At 39.9% G+C, this 21,420-nt stretch overlaps 1 long non-coding RNA gene across 1 annotated transcript; it reads left to right on the top strand.

The window, feature by feature from the left end:
* The first annotated feature begins 1,954 nt into the window (after window positions 1–1,954).
* Window positions 1,955–21,197, top strand: LOC140003433 (uncharacterized). The gene is made up of 3 exons (XR_011812023.1): window positions 1,955–2,231; window positions 2,316–2,385; window positions 19,628–21,197. It is a non-coding gene; the product is annotated as an uncharacterized lncRNA (long non-coding RNA).
* The last annotated feature ends 223 nt before the right edge of the window (window positions 21,198–21,420 follow it).

Genomic DNA, 21,420 nt, shown 5'->3' with positions numbered 1-21,420 from the left:
CTTGGGAAATGAGATCATTCACAGTTGCTTGACGTAAATGGTGGGTGCTGAAGGCTTGAATCTGGCCCCGAGCTCTTTCCCTCACATCTGGCTTAACCCCACATCTGTCCTCCCCATCTGTACTGACGCCTTCTGTCACCTCCGAAACTTTACATTGTGCAGCGCATTTCAGCACAGCCCCTGCCAAGGAATTTGGGATTGCCGTGCCTCTGGAGTGCAGGCTTCAGGTAGCACTGACAACTCCTGTGAGCGTTTCACCACAAGTCTGATTTTCGCATGAATGTTATTCATCAGTCATTTGAGTTCACAGAATATTGTCTCCTGGCATTCTTTGGAGTGCGAAAGAGGAAGGAAAACTATTAATTACTTTTGATTGACGTTTTCCATTTGTGTGTGTGTGTGCAGGGGGGGGTTGTTGTGCATTTTTTTAATAGAACCTCAGGTTTCAATTGGGTAAACTGACACCTTGCAATCTGATCTGACAGCCCTGCTTTGTGTGGGAGTTTGTACGACTCCAAAATTTCAGCTGTGAGACTTTCTGCGTGAGCAGTCGTTTTATTAGAAGTTTTGACACCTCTCCTAGCAGGGATCAGTGCCCGCTGTGTGAACGGAAACACCAAAAAGAGCATTGTGTGATGCAGAGTGGGAAGGAAAGAAAAGAAGTTCTGTAGCAAATAACCGAAATTAGCTCAGACAGAGTTCTTTGGAGACCTTACCTCACAACAATAACAGTGGGACACTGGAGGTCATCCCACTGTAATTACTGTCACGGGTTCACGTTATCGTTTAAAAATCACAGATGCCCACACAGTTTTGTTGCATTTTGTTTCTCCCCCCTGAACCTGCCTGGTTTGTGTTATTTTGGACTTGACTGTTTATGATTTTCTCTCACAAGAGGATGGCAGCAGCTTGAGTTTCTTCCACCTTTTTAGCTTGAAATTTGCCAACAGTTTGTTGGTGCTGGGCTCTGGAGCTGTTGAGGCTGACTGCAGTAAGCAACGTGAGACAGATATTTGACTCCAGAAGGGAAGAAGTGCACTGGGACTACACCTTGTAGGACTGATCCAGTCCTTTCCCTAATGCACAGCCACACCCTGCACACCCCAGTGGATTTTTTTCTGTTTGGCTCCAGTAGCTAAAAGGGTTTTTTGTTGGATGGGAATGGCACGTGAGTAAGTTATTTTTGAAATTTCCTGTCTTTCCACCATGTTTCCATCCAAATCCTTCTAGTAACTGGGGGGGCTTCCTGCACAGATTTTGGTTCAGGGAGTTGGAAAACAAAACCTCATCAATTGTAGAAGCTGGACTAAAGGTTTTGTGGGGATAAAGCATTTTTTTCTGATCCTTCTCACCTGCCCTCAGCTAGGTTGATAAATACCTGTGAAGCATTTGCTAGGAAAGTTCATTGTAATGAGCAATCCTTCTGGCCTAGATTTGTATCTTCCTTGAGAATAGGTGTAATTTTAGATCTGCTTTGCAAGCTTTTTTTTTTTTTTTTTTCCCTTTTCCCCCTTTTCTTTCCAATACTGCTCCGTACAATAGGAATCTTGTCCCATGGTGTGAAGCCCCTGCAGAGTTATAAAATTGTGTCACCTTCCCTGCCTCCCTTATAAGTTACTCTATGTGACACTATTAAAAAGAAAAACCACAGGATCTCCTGGGATCAAAACAATGTCCTGTTGTTATCTTAACACCACTCCATTTGGCTTTTTTGGCTTTTACCTTTCATTTCCTACAGCTCTGTGCAAGCAGAGCTTGCCTTGCATTGTGCTTCATTCCATGCATGCATTTTCTCAGAGAAGATGCTTTTATTTCTGAAGGATATGCTGGGTGGCCAGAGGTTTCAGATTTCTTCAGCAGGGATTCATCTCTTCCAGGAAGGGGGAGGTTGGAGTGAACAGGCCAACTAAGAAACTTTCATCTCTGTGCAAGAAGGGAGGAGAGACTTAGATGCTCATCACTTCCTCAGATGAAGATTTAAGCTCAAGAATTAACTAATAAACTCCCTATCCCGTGGGAGCTGAGACAGTGTGTGTGGGGGAGGGAACAGGCTCAACATGTGCGAGTTTCCCACTTTGAGCAGGAGTTTTGGTGGCCTGGAAAATGTAATGTGTTTTTCCTTCAGACTCTCTGGAGTGTGACTCATAAGCCTCTGCAGCTCAGACAGTTTTGCAGAACAAGCTACCAGCAACCTCTTTGTCCTTCGTGTGGTATTACTGAATAAGCTCACGGTAACTCATGCCTTGGAGCAACTTAGCATCGGAAGTAAGATGTTGCAATTGGTGCTTTCATACTCATTTCACATTTGTTAACAGGAGCAGAAGTTACCTACGTAAGAACAAGTTTATCACCGTGTAAAGGCTCAGGTCTAGAAAACATCGACAGGTAGTGCACCCTTAAATCTATTTGAATATGTGATGTGTCCAGTTGCATTTTCTATGTTACACATTTCTGCAATGTGATTTTATTTCTAACTTGAAGATCCTGCTATTAGATATTATTATAACTTGAGGATAAAACTCTTCATAATGCTACCTTGCAGTTACTGTTTTTGACCCAAAAGCCCACAGAGTGCCTGGCAAATGCTAAATGGTTTTATCAGAGACCCTAGTTGTCATTAATTATAGTTATAGCCAATTTACACATATGCTAAGTGAGGGTTTCAGCAGTTTGTACTAGGTCATGCAGTGTGTACAGTATGTGGAGTAAAACAGAGAGAGACAGAGGCCAGTTTTGTCTGGCAGGATGTCCAGGTGTCCTGGGAACTGATGCCAGCTCTCCTTACAGGCTGAAAGGATTATTGGGCTGGAGAAGAAGCATTGCACCCCTTGAAGGTCTTTTCAGTAACGACAAAAACATCTTAGTATCTGACAGAGGCTGTATAAAGCTAACTGGTCTTAATTGCAATATCACAGCAGCAGTGCATAGCTGTGATGCACTGCCAAACCACTGGTCTGTCCAGGAACTTATGTGGCCCTGTTCACCTCCATATGAGAACACTTTTTTTTGTTTTTTTTTTTTTTTTTTGTTGGTCTTTACTGAACTTTTAAACAGCAAAGGCTGTTTACTCACAGTTGTACAGAAAATGAAGTGGCTAAGGAGAGGAACCTGAGCCAGAACTACAGCATCCCCTTCCAGGACTCTATCCTTTAAATATGTCCCTTGCAGTCTTAACTTTTTTTTTAACAATTAATGTTCAGAAGTCTCTTAATAAATTAATTATGTACTTAATTAGGTAATATGAAAAAGCGACGATTTGAAGAAATAGCATTGCAGGCAATCTCACATCTTCTTCCTAGAGACAGCTTTAGCTTTTCCAGTGTCCACTTCCAGCACAGGGGTACGCTGCAGCCAATGGGCAGCTCCTGGCTCTTGGCTTGCAGACCACTGCATTAGAGGTGAGCAGAGTCTGGGTCTTTGCTTCTACACAAAGACTTCTTGTGATATGCATTTCTGCCATCATCTTTTTTACCTTTGTGTGACATTTCTGATTGTTTTGAGGTTGGTTTTTATTTTTTTGGTTTGTTTGTTTATTTTAATTAAACATGACTAAACAATGATTCTCTGGGTGGGAATCATTCTTCCTAATAACCACAGTGTGCATACTAACTATACTAAAAATAAATCTTGTCTCTGACTAGTTAAAAATTGCAGTGATTTGTTGATGCTTTTTACCTGTCACTAGTAAGATATAAATATAAATAAGTAGAATTACATTTAAAATATCCATCACTTCACATATGGAGAGTGGCAATGAGTGGGCTGTAATAATAAAATATACTTTATAAGTGTCATAATCATTCAGACACCAGGAACTCATAAGCCACAGATCTGACATTCAGATGATGAATTGTGATTTTGTTTTAAAAGCCAGACATGTCAACTCCATGTGCATATTGGGAATTGTAGTTCAAGTGACCTCTGCTAAAACACTGACCTTAACAATAACTTTGTTTTACATTTCCCAGAAACTTTTTAAGTAGGTGTGATACTTTCCAAATGCAGTTGTTGCACTAATAGTAATGTAAAGTCATTTAAAATATTTTGACACCTTTGTTGTGGTCATATATTATATGACACAGAAAATGAGATTCAGTGAATGGCTTAAAATTAATTCTATTTTGGGGTCTTGGTAACATCATAAAGCCCTTGAGATTCACCTGTGTGATATATGATATCACTGGATAAGATAATATTCTTCTAAAACTCTACAGCTCATCCATTCTTGCATGCAATAAATAAATACATTAAATATACATACGGAGGAGTGTTAGTACTGGTATATATGAAAGAGGATTAGATAACACTCAAGGGAGGCTCCATGGACTGTAGGGATCTTAAATCTGATGGAGGAAGGTTGATTCAGTGGACTTCAGAGACCTGGATTCTGCTCCCCTCTCTGCTGCAAGTTCCTCTTGTGTGACCTTGGACATGCTGTTTAAAACCAAATCTAAAAAGTATTTAGGCTCCTGATTCCTGTCAGGATGCCTTGCTCATGCTGATTTTGGTAGAAATTTAAGATTTGAAAAGGAACTGGGCACTAAAATCCCTTGAAAGATCAGGGCTATGTTTCTTTGGGCAGCAGTTCCCTGCTTCCAGGATGGAGATAATATTATTTCACAGGGACATTGCTTGGGTGAGTTCATGAAAGACAGTAAGTGCCTTACTGCACTGTGCATGGTCCTGGGAGCTGTACAGATGTGTGAAGTCCTGTCTCTGATTCCCTAGGAGTAGCTGCGTACACTATATAGATATAATTATAGTCATATCAAATGAAAACACAATTAAGTTCCAGAATTGAAGCTGATTGGCATAACAAAGCTGAGATTTACTGCTTCCTTTACCAGGCCAGCACAGGTTCTAACACAAATCATGCCTCTTAGCCTTCAATTTGATAAACTTTCAGCTATTTTGACATGTAGAGCCAACTGCAGCCTACTCCATCCTGACAAAAAGAGCCTAACAAATGGATTTTCAGTCACCCACTGAACAGAGCTAGATGACAGATCTACATGAAATCCTTTTTGGAGGGAAGGCAGCCTTTTAACTTGATTGATGAAATTATATCTAAATCTGGTAGATTTGGGACTTCAAAGGCATTTTTGCCTACTTAGGGCATCCCAGATGAAGGGAGTATGCTATTTGTACCAAACTCCCATGCTCAAGTGGTTTGCAAATTGACCCCTTTGTAATAGGTTAAAGGTTCCGTGCTAGATAACGGTGGTTCATTTTGATTAATTATGTCAGGGAATTAATGTATGATTACTAACTTTTAGCAGACCCTGCTCTTTCTGACCTCGAGCTGCTTGTTTGTGTGGCTGGTTGTAATTTTCGACCAATGGGTTACGAGAGGTCACTGTGTGGTCAGCATATTTTAAACAAAGAAAAGGGAGGTGGGGAAGGGGGAGCAGAGAAACAGCAATCACAGATCAGAGTGGATGGACTACAGTTTACTGGCCTGACAGGGGAGATTTGTTAAGTGTTTTAACAGTAGATTTTTATACATTTACCATTTCCAATAAAATATTCTTCTGAAGAGCTAAGAGAGTGGCCTGGAAAGATGTTGGGAGGATAATTTAACAGTTGAATGTTAAGCCCATAAATTGCACTTCATACTGGTTTCAATAGCAGAGAACCTTGTTAAAAAATAAATTGGGTAGTGTTCTGTTTAGGACTTGGATTGGCTGAAAGCAAGGATGAAAGCTTCTTATTAAGCCAATGCTTGGGAAATGCTGCTTACAGATTTCTTAACCAATCACCAAATATTTAGCAAATGTTGATAAAACAAGGTTTCTTGGGCTTTTAGTTCCATTTCTTATTTAAAACTCTTGGGTGGTATGTGAAGCCATCCAAGAATTTCTAAAGTCTTGAAAGGGCAATATGTGAGGTCCAATCCTCTAAAAACCTATGCACACTAGATTAATTGTATTTGTTGTGTTCAATATCATAATCAATAGAATTGTTCATGCCAAAAGTGAAGACTGTGCTTAGGTCGTTATGGGACAATAGCTATCCTACAAAAATCAGACTACTGGGTAGGTGAAAGGAGTAGGAACTAGAAGTCCTAAATCCCTCCATCCTTGCACATCCTTGTTGTTTGATTCTGGTAGAGAACTTGAGACAGAGGCTTCTAAGCACATACTTTTAAAGCAGCTAAGGTAGGACCTGAGTTTTAGAGATGTTCCATATTTCCAAAGCCATTAGAACCAAGGACACTTATCTCTTCTGAAAATAAAGTGGTATTTACTATTGGGTCTAAACATACATCGACTTAAGTAACCAACTGCAAATGTACAAAACAAATTGCTATTATCTTTCCTGGGCCTCCCTCTTCCTTTAAAAAATGTGTCTAAAATATCTACCTTGTTTATAGGGGCATTGAGAGGCTTAGTTCATTAATGTTTGCACAGTGCTTTATGGCCCTTAGATGAAAGGCACTACTGATGCTTAAAGAATGATTATTATTATAATACTTATTCTAAGAACAATAGGCACATTTGTTTTATTTTCCACTGAGCCCCTTCAAACTCCAGGGTGTCCAATTAAGCTGTAATCAGAATAAGGGCTAGGACTTTGCTGAAACTTTTCCAGCTTGCTTTAGATACCCTATTTTTGCTTTACTTTTGGTCGTACGTTTTTACCTACCCAATGAACATGGAACTTTTTTCTTTGCATTGGATCCCCTTAATTTGGTTGTTCCTTGCAAAAACATGCTCTTGACAAACTATCTGTTGCATTTGAAGTGTGAATGCTAAGACAGAGATTTGCAAGAGGAGAAACGGGTGCTATCTGAACAAAAATATGTGGTGTTATTAGGGTCAGGAAGGGACACTTGAAGGTAAAATGATCTGAAATTAGCAGAGGGAGAGAAAGAATTGGAAGGGAGAAAGAGATAGGAAAGGAAAATGCATTGAATATGATGAGAAGACTGCATATGGAGACAGAGACGGTGACAGCAGTGGTGCCAAAGAAACAGAGAAGATAAAGGAAAGAAAAGAAGAAGTATTTGGAGTGTGTATATATATATACACACACGTACGTACACTTCTGTTATGGTTTGCTAAAATTGCCTGGCTCTTTTGAAAAGTCACCTCATACAGCAGGAAGATAAGCAAAGAGATTTAAGATTTGTTTAAGCAGCACTGGGGAAAGCAAATCTCAGATAGGACTGAAGGCTGAGCTCTTATAATCAGTTGGCACACTGCTGATCATTGCTGATTGCCCTGCAGCTTTTCTAGGCCAACCCACAATAAGCGTAATTCAAACAAGAGTCTTCTGCCACTTAGTGAAGGAAAGACTTGTGTCAGGCTGACAATTTCTTAGGCCAGCGTCCCACTCACAGAAGGAGCTAGGAACTGATATTTCAGGCAGAAGTAACCTACAGAGCATCCTGACCCCACTCGGCGAGTGACAACCAGAAATTCAGTTTCCTAGTCCCTGCTTTGACTATTAGGCACAATTGCCTCTTAAGCTCTTTATTTAATGGAAAGTCTGACGGCTGCTGTCAGAGCATGAATGTCAGTATTATTTACTTATTTAGTCATTTCACAGTAGTGTTAGGGATCTCATGCAGGTCATTGTACATGCATTTAATAAATGGCAATCCTGCCTCAAATGATTTACAATCAAAGCTGTTGATTCCGGAAAGTACTTGCACATACATGCTCTTCAAGTAATCACAAAAGCACATGCTAACTTGCTTTACATCAGTTGAAAACTTCCTTAATGCTATCTCTTCAGAATTTGGGTCCAAGCTGAAAATGTAACAAGCTGTGGTAAAATGGAGTTGTAGGGGAAGAAAGTATTTTAGGATGTGCTAGCAGTGTTATGATGCTTTCATCTGGATTTTATAATCTGATTGTCTGTCTATCTATCTATTTCTAATAACTTTTAAACTTGATGGACAGTATCGACCACATTTGGCAGAAGGATAAACAGTGCTAGAGTAAAAATAGGCTCATGGGCACAAGCACAAAGTACATGGTTTGAATAATCCCCACAATGCTTCTAGCTCTTGAGTTTGCATGGCATCTAGTGGGCTGAAGTTGTTCATTCTGAAAGTAGTGAGGTAAAACAACACAGACACAACTGTGTTTTTAGCCACATGAGAATCTACCCCACAGAAAACTCAAAAAAGTAGGTTTTAGAAGTTCCACTTCTCAGGGGACCACTGGCTTTTATTTTTCAAGCATAAGAGAGTGGATTTCTGAGCCCTTTGAAGACAAAGTGAATTTGCCATTGCTTCCAGTGGAGCTAGGACCATGGCCCGCTACACAGCCTGTAGGGACAGAAAATATTTGTTTCCTTGTTAGTATGGAAAATGAGAGCAAATTAGGAGCAACAGGCTTTGGGGCTGGTGAAGAGTGCATCAGGCACTGGTTGCTTTTTACATGTCTGTACATCAGAGACTTGCATTTTCATGCTTTTGTGCGTGCCCAGGTTTTGGGTGCTTGCACATGCTCTGATTAAAGAACAACTTTGAATAATGTTATTTAATTTAATGATCTTAATAAGCGCATGGTGGGGAGTGTCTTTACTGTATAGACACAAACAATGATACATGCTTCAACATGAAACACAATTAGGGTGTGCAGTGAAATAAAGGGGTGAGGGGGGAAGGGGACATTTTTTTTTTTTTTTAAATGAGAACAGAGGTGACTTCCAACAAAACTTCAAAACCAGCTTGGCTAACAATGAACATAGCCCCATTCTTTTTAATCATCAACAAAATCTATCACACATGTTCTTTCAAGTAAAGTTTATTAGAAAGAAATTGCTACTAGAGAACCACATGTGAGCTCTGACTTGGCAAGGTCAGGCCAGGGCAATAAACCCTTGAACTTTACAAATATGCAAAGCTGACATAAATAACAAATTAAACCCAGCCAGGTGTAGAGCTGCAGCAAGCTGCTTGCCAGAAAGATTCAAACTCTGGCCAGCGTGACCTCTGTTAGCTTGTGTGGAAAGCGGGGGCTTATCTCCTCGGCTTGTTGTCCTTTAGGGTTCATACCTGTGGGTTCGGGTCACCTTCTTCTCCTCATTAGCTTAGAAAAATTATATCGCTTCATTAGAGGTGTTTGTTCAGCTTCTGAGTGTCCTCAGGCACTTGGATGTGTTGCTGGGTGCGTACTGGTTTTGTGAGGCTGCCGACTGCCCTGGGCACAAGCAGTGTTTCACCCTAGGTCTCTCGGCTCTTTGAAGGATCAGCCCAGGATCAATCAGCAAGGGGAAGGTGGAGATGGCTCTGTTGGAAGATTTGGTGAGACAGGATGGGGGAGAGAGGAGCAGGGTCTTTGCCTGCAGTACAGACTGACATACACCCCAAAGTCTGGAAATCAGTAAACATGAACATGCCCTGAGCTGGCTGTCAGAGCCTGTGAGCTCTCCGAGAGCAGTGCTTGTGTAGCTCACAGAATTGCACATCTCCCGAGTGCTATTTGGGATCGAGCTCCAAGAGGTGCCTTAGGAAAAGGAGCCAATCCTTCCACCAATTTTAGCCATATCTATTGCAAATTCTGTGTGTAATCAGGGCTTCGTTAGAGGTATAATTCTCACTGCAATCAATCACTGTATCATTCTGAGCCTCACTGCCAGATTTCCAGAGGCATTCAGCTGCAGATACACCATCTCAGTGGGATTTTCAAATGTCTCTTAAGCGCATTAAGCACCTAACTTCCACTGAATGCTCAAGGGGTTTTTAAAATCCCACTATGTGTCTCTCTACATCTTGCCCTTAAACAAGTGCTTAATTTTAAGTGCAGGTAGTTTCATTGATGTGTATAGTACTACTTGTGTGGTTAAAGTTAAACATGTGCTTAAATATGCTGTTAAACTATGGCTGTAATGGGTGGGGGAGGATTTGGATGCAAACATTAAGTGCATTAAATATAAACGTTTTACTGGAGCACCTTAATTTTTGGATACTGATTTGAGGCAGCAACAGTAAAAGAGAAATGTGTCTCTCTACTTGAATATTGAGGAAATTTGTTCTGAGAATCCCAAAAACAGAATAAGACAGCACACTGGGACATGGTGTTCTACACAATTCCTTTACAAGTGTAGCCAGACTTTACAATATCTTTGCCATGAGAATTGCTTTGACATTTTTTTTAAATGCAAAGCCAAACTTCTTAGAAAAACACTTACCCTGAGAGGCAATACTCTGTAGTGACTACTGAGCTGTCGTGTCATTTTGAGCAACACGTTTCACCTCTCTGTGCTTCTATTTTCCCTCCCACTGTCTTTACTATTTATATTATAAGAACTCTGGGGCAGGGACAGTCTCTGTGTTTACATAGCTCTCTCTCTAATGGTGGTATCTCTCTGCTGGGACCACTCAGTGCTGTCGTTAGTAAAATCTAGCGACACTCTTGCACAGACTAGGGAAAAACCGTAGAACTAAGCGATGGAAAAAAACCCTCTTTCTTATTTATTTCAAGTTTTAGTTTTGTGCCTGAGTCACAGGTTAAGACTCTTCAACACGTGAGGTTTATGTATACTTGTTAAAGACATCTGTCCTGATAAATGGGTCGGATGCTTTTTATAGAGTTCTCCACTGGGTCCACTCCATCATAATGCAGCTTCAACACAGGCCTCCACAGAGCTTCAAGAGAAAAATCCAGGAAGGAGAAAGTGAAGGGAGATTGGGTGAGTTTACACTATGTGTTAAGTGGAAGAGCTGCAAAGAGGTTGGGAGACTTGTCATGACATGCAATTAAAGGCTCCTCTGGGAGTGTCTGTATAAACTCTACACATAGCAGAAAGAAAACAGACAGCTGACAGTTGTACTGTGAAGTCTTAGAAGAATATACAGTGTTCATTGCTGACACTCAAAGGCAATTTTGCCTAGTTCTGTAAAGTCTAAATGCTTTTATTTAGAACTAGGGACAATTCTTGTCAAAAAAAACCAACAAAAAAAAAACACGTGATTTTCTGTTCTAGCTGTTACAAGTTATCTTCTTGCAACCTCTTTTGAACTGAACCTGACACACACTTTGTTTTAGTTATGTTTTCATTTGATGAAGGCCATTTCTAGTGGCATTCAATTTTTATTTATTTATTTATTTATTTTTACCTTCAGTAGTAATTTTGGCTACAGCGTGTGACACATATCCCATCTTCCCAGGTTCCTATTTGGAGCATATCCTGTGATTCCTCTGTATACGTGTATGTGTGTTTGTGACACGTCCAGAAGTGCAGATAAGAAGGGACAAGTTCAACTGGACTTTGAGCCCCTGGGAGTAAAGGAATGGAAGGACCCAGTCCTTAAATACCTTGAGAACACTGCTGGTGGCTGAGGCTGCTGGTTGGGAAAGGCAGGATTAGAGGAAAACTCTGATCCATTAGCTCCTTCAGCCCTTTTTCCTTCAGACTGTTGAGAAGCCTGAATGAGGATCCGAGTTGGCTTGAGGTTATGTAGATTTGCATACTTAAAGGTGTCAGAGGTCCAAGCCTCTATCAATTGCATTCAAAAGAAAAGATCTAACATCTGATTCTTTTAGTGACCTAGGTGAGGTACCCAAGCAACAGGCTACGGGCTGTGTTGGTTAAAGCCCACATTTACCATGACACTTCAGTGGGTCAGCATTGCAAGGTGGCTTCTGTTTACTCGATGAAGATCTCCGTTCCGTGTCAGGGAGTCTGTTGTTTCTCTTAGCTCTGTAGTTACCAGAACAAAAGGGAGGAATTTGCTAGGTCAAAGAAGTAGAGAGAAAAATCATCCTTTCTTTGACTTGTTTTGTCATTCCATGTGCAGTTTGAAAAAAAAAAAAAAAGAAATAAAAAAAAAAGGAAGCAAGATGTAGAGAACTTGAGCATTTTACATTGTCATAAACATTGCTATAGAATATACTGGCTATTTATTTTTAGGATGGTGTGACTTCACTATACAAAGACCTCCAATGTCCTATAGAAGGAACTCAAATAGATTTTTTTTTTTCTTCTAGATATAGGGGAATAGAAAATGAGAAGAAAACAACTTGGAATCCACTAGAGAATGTAGAGTGCAAATTTAATTTATATGGGAAGAGTGGTGATGGGAAATATAGAAAACTCTAAGTTTTGATGGTTGGACCAGGCTCAGAGCCTAAAGGCATATATCACTGAAGAGTATTAAATATTTAAAAGAAGGTTTATTTAGAGTCCTCAAAACTGACAGGATCTTAAATAGAAGATCATATGGCAAGAAAGCTCAACATCATTCTTGTCAGGGTGAATTAACTATGGAGTATAGCCCTGTATAAATAAGCAGCCATGGAAATTCCCAGCTTCATTTAAAGTCCTGAAAAACAAAGTCAACTCCACTCTGAAGACAAACGAATAAGACCAGGGTGGGAAGACAGGGTAGACTCAAGTTCTCTGAACAATTTTATCAGTACAAATTTCTCAGGTAACTCCTCAATTGCTTACTTTAGCAACAGAATAAAGAAGAATTGTATTTCAAAGGTCTATTGTTTATTGCCCAGTACAACTGGCATTGGCAGAAATGAATGACATTTATAATGCATTTCATGATACAATTTTTCAGTTAAAGCTTTCCCTTTTAGGTGTTTCTTTGGGCTTCTGGGGAAGTGCTCCTCCTCAGGGGAGGAAGTTGCTATTATTATTGTACGGAGATTGAGCTGGGCTTTACCTGAGAGACTCATTGACAGCGTTCATCTGTATCTTTCTCTTTTAATCCTTCTCACCACTGCATCCCCTTCTGCCTCAAAAAAAACAAAAACAAAAACAAAAAACAAAAAAAAAAAAAAACAAAAAAAAAAACAAAAAAAACACAAAACAAAGAAACAAACAAACAAACAAACAAAAACACACAGAAAATGTCTCCCAGTGCTTAGACTGTTGAAATGTGTGACAATCCAGAAACTAGTTTGGCCTAGTATATTATGATGAATATCAGTGTGTTGGTCATGCTCATGTAAAGGGCATGGGAATCCCTCACAGATATGATAGACCCTTTAAATAAGCCTTAGACAAGAGCAACAGCCATGTTCTTGCTGCGCTACAGTGATGTGGGCCTCCTCTTGCCTTACTTGTACATCACCGCTTGTCTTGGGAAGGTTTTAAGGAAATTTCGTTCTGCCAAAAAGTCTCCTTCCTAAGCTATTACGGAGAGCTGCCAACATGGTATTTGTACCACTGTGGAACCCTTTCTCCAGAAGGTCAGTGGGGGAGTGTAATCAGTTTAGAACTGGATGTTGTAACTTACTTGAATGAAAGATTTTTCTAAAGGTGACATTAAGATGAAATATTTAAGATAAACCAGAAGATTTGACTGGAAATTCACAATGTCCCTCTGAAACAGTCCACACTGATTTACTGATCTTCCATTTTCAATTTATGAGCTGAGACCAGAGTATACCACTGGAGGATGAGAATAGAGTAGTCATATTAGAGCCAGCTCATATATCCTACAGACAGACTTTGGAAGAATTAGAAAGTATAATAAAGTGCTTGTCCCTTTAAGACACTGCCTGGCTTCTTGCCAATTTACATCCTGGAGCATTAGATATTTTAAAAGCCCTTAAAACTGTCTCTGTCTTTCTCTCTCTCTTTTTTTCTTTTTCTTTTTTTCCCAACACTGTCTGAGGTTTTCACCTTTTAACAATGAAGAAACAATGGTTGAAGCATCCTTTGCTTTACAGCTTTCTCCCCCTACAGCTTACTGAGGGATGAATTCTGTTCCCTATCACATTATTTTAAATATGAGATAACTCTTGAAGGCAGAGCAACTGGTTTATATGGCAGGTAAAAGAGAGAGGAAAACGTATCCTGTTTTAAAAAGCAAATTCTTGGTTTTATATAAGAGCAGTAACATTGGGATACACAAAGTCACCCAGGTACTTTTCAAGAACAGAAATACTGTCAGGGCATTCCAGTGACCTTTCGTCTCCAATGTTTTCAACTAACGGTCACCATACAGGGCAAAAAGCCAACTCTGCAATCACCATGGGACCTGACTGGAGCTTTGGATGTCCCCATAGAGGGCAGCCACATCTTTGGTGAGCTCAGTGGCCCATGGGTCAAAGGCACAAGCACCAGTGCCAGCCCAACTGCAGTGCCCTGTGTAATGCATGTGATGCAGTTACTCCTTTCAAGGAGAGGCAGAGGGCTTTAAAGATATGACAGTCATTCTAGAAATATTTCTAAAGTGAAATGTGTTCCAAAGCAGCCTCTCTGTGAATGGCTTAAATGCCAGAGTTGGGGTTTTATGTGAAGATATTCCCCCAGAAAATTTTTGAAGGGTTTGATTTTGGCTGAGCTTTGCAAACATAGTTTGCAAGCTGGAAGGAATTTGGGGAAAGAGGAAAGATGGTCAGGGGGGAAAAATAAACAAAAAGAAAAATAATAGGCCATCAACCTGGGGTCATTTTCTGAACAATACAGAGTTGAGAAAGGACTCAGGGATCCTTTTGTATGATAGCAGCCTAATGAAAACTTTCAATTCACTCTGCAGTTTGTCTGCTCTTCCTTCGGACCTGACTTTTTCTCTGGTTGCGAGTCAGGCAGAGATCCCTTCCAGTTTTAGGCAGCAATTTCTTCTCATGCAGTGGGGAGATTAAGCCTGCTGAAAGCTCTCTTTAAGGGAGGATTCTATGTTCCTTTCCTCTCTTCCTGGAGATCATAAGATAATGCATCTGGAACAACATTAGCTCATCCAGGTCTGTGGTTTTATTTTTGATAATCAAATCCCAGCAATCTCATTCTCCATCTGCCTGAGCATATTTTTGGGTAAGGGGTACATATCAACTAGCACACATGGCTGTGGTCAGATATTGTGAGATCTTCTAAACATGAACAGAAAATTTCCGCCCTCTAAGTTATATCTAAACATTCCTTTTTCTCTTGTGCTGTATTTTCTTTCTGCAGCTGAGAGAGTTATGGTAGTTCAGGCCAACAGAACATGTTTATTTCTCCTTTGGTAGTGTTTACTCAGCAGACTCCCAAACTTGGGTTCAGACTACATTTACTTTCAAATGAGAAATATTTTGATGGCTTCAGCCTTATTCGATATAGTGCAGTGTCTATTTGTGTCAAGAGCTAGCATTAAGTCATTGTCTGTCTGGATTAAGTGTTAAGGGTACAAAGAAGAGTCTGTGGACATCTTGTTAGGAGACAGCTGGCCAAAGGAAAGTAGGCTTCCTTCTGAGTCTCAGCAACATCTGCATTCCTAAACAACAAGAGTATTTCTTACAAAACCAAGTGGGTTTTCTGTCAAGTTTAGCCTAGAAGTGAGATAATTATAGGAAAAAAGCTGAAACACATCTTAGGAGCTTTTAGGAGCTTATGACACTTTGTTTGGCCTTTTGTGAAAGCCATTAGTCATTTATCCCCTTTCAGCAGCAGAGCACTGGCGTACAACATCTGTGCTTTGCTTCACCTTAGAGCTTCCTCAGGATCACTGCAGCAGAGATGGAGTAGGTCTTCATGCTACTAACAGTAGCTTCCTATCTGGGGTGTAGGGTAGAGGTCTTGAGACCTTATCTGGCTCACACTGTCTCACGGCATTTTGTATTTGCTTGGGGAGGATGCCATATTTTTAGTGAATTATCCAGAAGTCATTTTCTTATAAAGTTAAGTATATAATGTTAAATCTTTCTCATCTTACAGCATCTCTAATTATTACTCAGATATCTAATAAACAAAGCCATAAAGAACAGTAATTTCAATTATATAAATTAGAAAGTAGAATAAGATTTGTGCTATCTATTTGATCAGTCATGATGCTCCAGTCTTTAACCTGATCTGAAGCTCTTTGTCAATAGGATTTTTTTTTTTTTTTTTTTTTTTTTGTAAAATAGGACATCTTATTCTGAAAACCTTTCAAGGTTGGTCAGTACCACAGAAGATGGTCTCAATACATCTTTCATGCTGTCCAAATGTCTACAATCATATTTATGCTTAAAAGAGCTCTCAGAGAGTATTTATTTCACATGAAACTGAATTTTGTTAATGTTCAAGAATTGCATCAAAAAAACCCAGTGTATTCTTTAGTAACTCAAATGAATTTTGATTTTATATTTTTATCTCTATGAAATATTGTTTCTTTCATTTCAAATTTTGTTCCAAATGAACAGCCTTTAACAAATTCATTTTCAGAAGTTGCCTGGATTCACTGTGTTAAAATATTTTAGATTCTTCTTTTGTTCAACCATTTTTTCTACGTCAGATGAATACATCCATGATGATAAACAGACTGGGGAGGGATCTGAACAAATTGCCCTGCATTTTAGCCCTCAATTATACAAGGTGATCTTATGAAAACAAAAAGTGAAGTCTTGAAGGGTCTCTGAATAGCACCAGGAAATAATTTGTGCCAGATTGTTCTTTGTTAGTACTGAAGAGAGACTCCTAGAAGCTGGTTAATACAGAGAGTTCACCTATATCTCTTACCCTTAAAAAATGAGTTTATTTAGGTTTTCCAAACTAATTAAAACAGTCAGGTGAGATAGGAGCCTAAATTCCAGTGAAAGTTGATGAAGAATAAAACAGTTGAAAATGTTCTGTTGGTGTGCTGAATCCTGACTATGTAGCAACATCAGCCAAGCAAATAAAAGGTCTTCCAAGTCCATTATCATTCAGAGGGTGAACTGAGAGGAAGCGGAGTGGCTCCATGACAATTCATCTGATAGTCTGAATGTCAAAATAACTGCTTCATAAACTACAGGAAGATGTGTGTCAGGGCCTTTGCCATCTCAGATCTGTAGAAGAATGGAAAGATACCATTGTAAGTTATCATAATAATATTTTTCATTCACAAAGATTTTCAGCAAGCAAAATGAAAAATGGAAAGTGGTCAAACCTTTGCAAATAAAGACTAATGATGTAATTAATCCATTTAAAGCCACCCACCCAGCTGAGGTTAGATGTCTGTCAAGTTCTCTCTTCTCTTGGTGAAGGCACCAGGCTTCTGTTGGGGTGGCCATATCAGCTCAGGTACCTGCAAAGCTGAGTTACTGTGCAAACTGTTACATATTACCAAGGAGTAGCAAAAATGGTTAAAAATTGAATCTGTAAATGAAGTGTTTTTTTCTTCATCATTTACTTCTTGCATAAGTCACAGTGCAGGTTATACAAGTTTCATTTGTTTCTGGACTAGCATCATCACCCTGCAGCCCAGCTGGCTCCCACACATGGAGGTAGTGACTGGAATAGTGATCTCTGGATATTCCTTGAGAGAAGCGTTTGCAAACAGTTGTAGGCTGCCACTTGATCATATAGGCTGCTAGCAAATATTTACAGCTAACAAAGAGATTCACAGGATGCAGGACTGATTCACAAACATTTTTTTGGCACATGAAAAAAGAGCCAAATACTAAGTGAGTAATATTTGAAGGGAATAATTGGAACTGAACTGTAGGCAAGCTACATCTAAAAACCACATCTTCTCAATCAGTGTCTTTGGAAGTGTGGAAGGTGCTCAGTATTACCTGCACCAACACAAGTCCTATATAATTTAAAAACAAGTGAAACAAAACTGATGAATAATTTAAATGATTCAAGCAGGTCAGAATATAAGAAAGTGAATTTGATTTTTTTTCAAGATGAGGATTGCACAATATTTCTCCAGAGGTTCTCAAGTAGGACACAAGATCCCAAGGAATGAATTAATGCAGGGGGAGTTGCTCTTTTCCTTTCTCATATGTAAGGATACTCCTCCATCAACATGGTTCCTACTCTGCTACTTCATTCTTGCCTCAGGGGAAGGACATTATTTACTAAATCATGTTTTGGGTTTTAAATAGGAGTTTTACATTGAAATACATATCTAAACCAATCCAGCAGAACTTGTGAGATCTGACAGGAGCAAAGGGGAGGCAGTGGTAGACCAGAATGACTGCCCTCAAAAAACAGGAGATAAATATTACAACTGAAAAGAAACCTCACTTCCTGCATTTGTGGGCTTTGTTAATATATAACATGCACATATTATAACTACTTGGTGACAGCTTCAAACCCCTCTCCGGCTTCAGGATTCTGTTCCCTATTTTTAATCATAATTTAGGTGTGAGGGTTAGGATTAACAGCAGGCAAACATTAACCATAGCCATTGGACCTCAGTGAGCCTACCAAAATTGGAGAGTGGGTTAGCCAAGAGAGTAGTCACTGGGGAAAAATGAAACTCAGATGTATTGAAAATGTAAAGGAAAATTGCAAGCAGCAGAGTGAAGGAATTTGATTGGGCAAAAAAGGGAACCTTTACAGCTTTTGATAGAAAAGGTGAAATTCAGTGAGAAAAAGCAATAGAAAGGAGGAATAGGAGAAAAGCAGAAAATAATGATATGTCAAAAAGAAGTTTACCCTCTGCAAAGAGGGGTCTGAACCCATGCAACAAGGAAAGAATTCACATTACCTCCTTTTGGCTTTGGTGACTTGCACTGTGGCAGTAGAATAACACTCAGGGGTACTTGGGAAAGCTACATTGATATGGTGTGGATAGGTCCAGAAGATGACTAAGTGGGGTGAACAGGAGGAATGTGGGAGAGCTGTGTGTTTTTGTTAAAGAAAAGAAATTATTGCTGCTTTGCCAGGTGGGTTGAGGCAGAAATCTCATACCTCTGAAAGTAATACCAGATCCCAAGGGCTGGCTACATGGAAATCTCCTCTATCCACAGCATTCATTAGGCCATTTGCCTCTATAAAGATCAGACAAATTTATGTTGAGCTAGGTCACATGAGGCCAAAACCTCACCTGCTTCAGGCTTTCAGGACTGTACTTTAATGACAATTTAGGATCTAATGGAAGGCCAGGAAAAGGGTCATTTTATATCTTGAATATACTAGTACCTAACACTGAAATGATGTAATATACCTGATTGCACGTTATGTATAAATCAGGATAGCTCTTAGGAGGACCATATGTTCTCCATGCCAAGGGAGATTTACACAGATTCCGGTGACTACCTGCCTGGGTTAAGGCAGTGCAACTCTTTCTCCCTTCCCGAGGAGCTTGGATGCAGTGCTACAGTCAAGCTGGCCTTAAAAAAACAACCAACAATAACAACAATGACAAAAAAGCCCCAAAGCCAATGAGCCTGTAGCCAGGCATTGCTGCCATAAAGCTTGGCACTGGCATTCTTTAGGAGCGGGGGGAGTTGCTGTGTTCCCCTGGAATGCGGTGAATGGCTTGTAAATTAGAATCCCTAATGAAACCGCACTGGTGTCCAACTGCAGCAATCATCTGGTTAAAATCAGGCAGTAATTCCACTAATTTTACTGCCCTTCTCCCAGCCCTCAACGCCTCATTTAGGAAAAAATGTTTATGTTCCCCTCAAAACACCTGCGTTTTAACTTGGGTCCCCAAAGCAATTATTTTTATTTTATTTTATTTTTAAGACTTTCTGTTGTGAAATGCAGCATCCCTCTCTATTTCTGAACTAAAGCACATGAATGCCCTGGGATTCCCAATCTTCAGACATGTTTAACTAGCCCAGTTTTTCTTGCACACTTCACAAGCTTCACCATCCTATATATTTTCTGCCCACAGCTGCTGTCCAGAAGTGTTTAGGATATATTTTCTTCCCTTCTCAGTAAATGATGAAATAAAACTACGTAGAGCTGTTTACATTGTGACTAAGGAAGTTAAGGTTGATGGAGGTGATAGTGACTGACACTTATCCAATTTCAGGCTTTCCAAAACGTCTGTGGCTCTTATCATGATTTAGTCTCTACCAGACCTTGTAGACATTAAACAGCAAGAATGAGCACTATTCTCACTCGGAAAAAGAAACATTATATAGTGGATGCTGGAACACTACCATGATGTGCTGTGAGATCTTACCATCTGCTATTCCATTAGGGTGAGTTATTCATTTTGTCTCCTTGGTTTCACGTTCATTTAAAGCTTTGATAGATTATGACTAAAGATCTCCTTCAAAAGTTGTAAGCAGATATCCCCAGCCTGCGATGATACCATTTCTTGAAGCAGAGGCATGTGAGACAGGGGAAGTGGGTTTCTCATAAACAGTCAAACATCTTCCTTTCTCTTCAGTTTTCACAATCCCGAAATATTTTGCCTCATAGCTAATTCTGGGAGAAAAAAAAAAAAAGAAAAGGGGAGGGGGGGAAGGGGAACATACCCAATACCCAGCCACCTGAGAATATCTCCATCCAGTGTACTGAATTGCTATGGTATTTTTAAACAGAGCAGATCTCTAGCCAGTCCAAGATGTGCCAATGTAGGGATATAGGTCATCTGTTAAAGGCTCTTTATGATACAATACAGCCATACCCAGTAAGCATAACTGGAGGTAGGATCAAATTCTCACCCTGTTCCACTTTGGATAATAGAGAGAATCAAGACTATGCAAACTATTGTAGCTATCCATATGTTTTTATTTTTATTTTTATTTTTTCCCAGCTATAACTGGGCAGAATGGCAATTTGCCCAACTAAGAAAATTTTAGGGAAGTCACTAATTTGTTGAAGATAGAAATTAAGCTTTCTTTAGCTAGCAATCAAAAAACTGGCCAAAGCAATTTTGAGGAAGGAGCAATTTTTGAGCTCAGGGCAGAGATAAAGCTGTACCTTGAATCATTCCACTCAAAAGTGTGGTAGACGATTTCTCAACTCCTACTTCTTTGCCTTCACACCACTGTGGCATGCTCTCACTGTTAGTAGGCCTGGACTGAAACATGCCTAAAGAAGCATGGAGGTTTACTGAGTCATTTGGGGAATGGCAAAATCTTTGATGTCCTCCCAGTAGAGAACAGGAAGGTATTTAGAAATCTTTGCCGCCCACAAAACCGTAAAACTGCTCTCTTCCTTGTGCTGCAACTGGTTAGGTAATCTAGTTATTCTACATGGAAAAATATTGAAGTGGGAAGACAGTGTTCTGGTTGCATCCATGAGCTGATGGAGACCCAGGAATGCAGCATCCTACAAGTATGCAGAGAAGCTGGGCCACCCCTCAGGGATGGACCTCGCCCTTTTCTTGCTGAGTTGTAGGGTAAGAGCAGAAGCTGGTTCTATACACTGAGGGCTCAAGTCCACAAAGAGATGAGGGAAGGAGAGCAACTCCTTGACACCCCTGGTCACAAAAGGAGATTAAGGAAAAGAGAGAGGCCCATTGCCAACACCAAGAAACACTGTGTTGTGAGGGATGCAGTAATGAGGCAAACCTGATCCATGCTTCCTCTCAAACTTCAAACAAGAAAATTCCTCAGAGATAATAGGTCCCAAATCAAAATATGGTCAGGTATGGAACATGTGGTCACCACAGTATCCCAGAGGGGTGCAAGAGGTGAAAGCTTGCAAAAGCAACTGGGCTTCTTCCTGCTCTTTCTTTCTTTCTTTCTTTCTTTCTTTCTTTCTTTCTTTCTTTCTTTCTTTCTTTCTTTCTTTCTTTCTTTCTTTCTTTCTTTCTTTCTTTCTTTCTTTCTTTCTTTCTTTCTTTCTTTCTTTCTTTCTTTCTTTCTTTCT

The sequence above is a fragment of the Anas platyrhynchos genome, chromosome 11 (assembly GCF_047663525.1).
Source record: "Anas platyrhynchos isolate ZD024472 breed Pekin duck chromosome 11, IASCAAS_PekinDuck_T2T, whole genome shotgun sequence".
NCBI lineage: Eukaryota > Metazoa > Chordata > Aves > Anseriformes > Anatidae > Anas > Anas platyrhynchos.
This window is presented reverse-complemented; position numbering and strand designations above follow the sequence as displayed.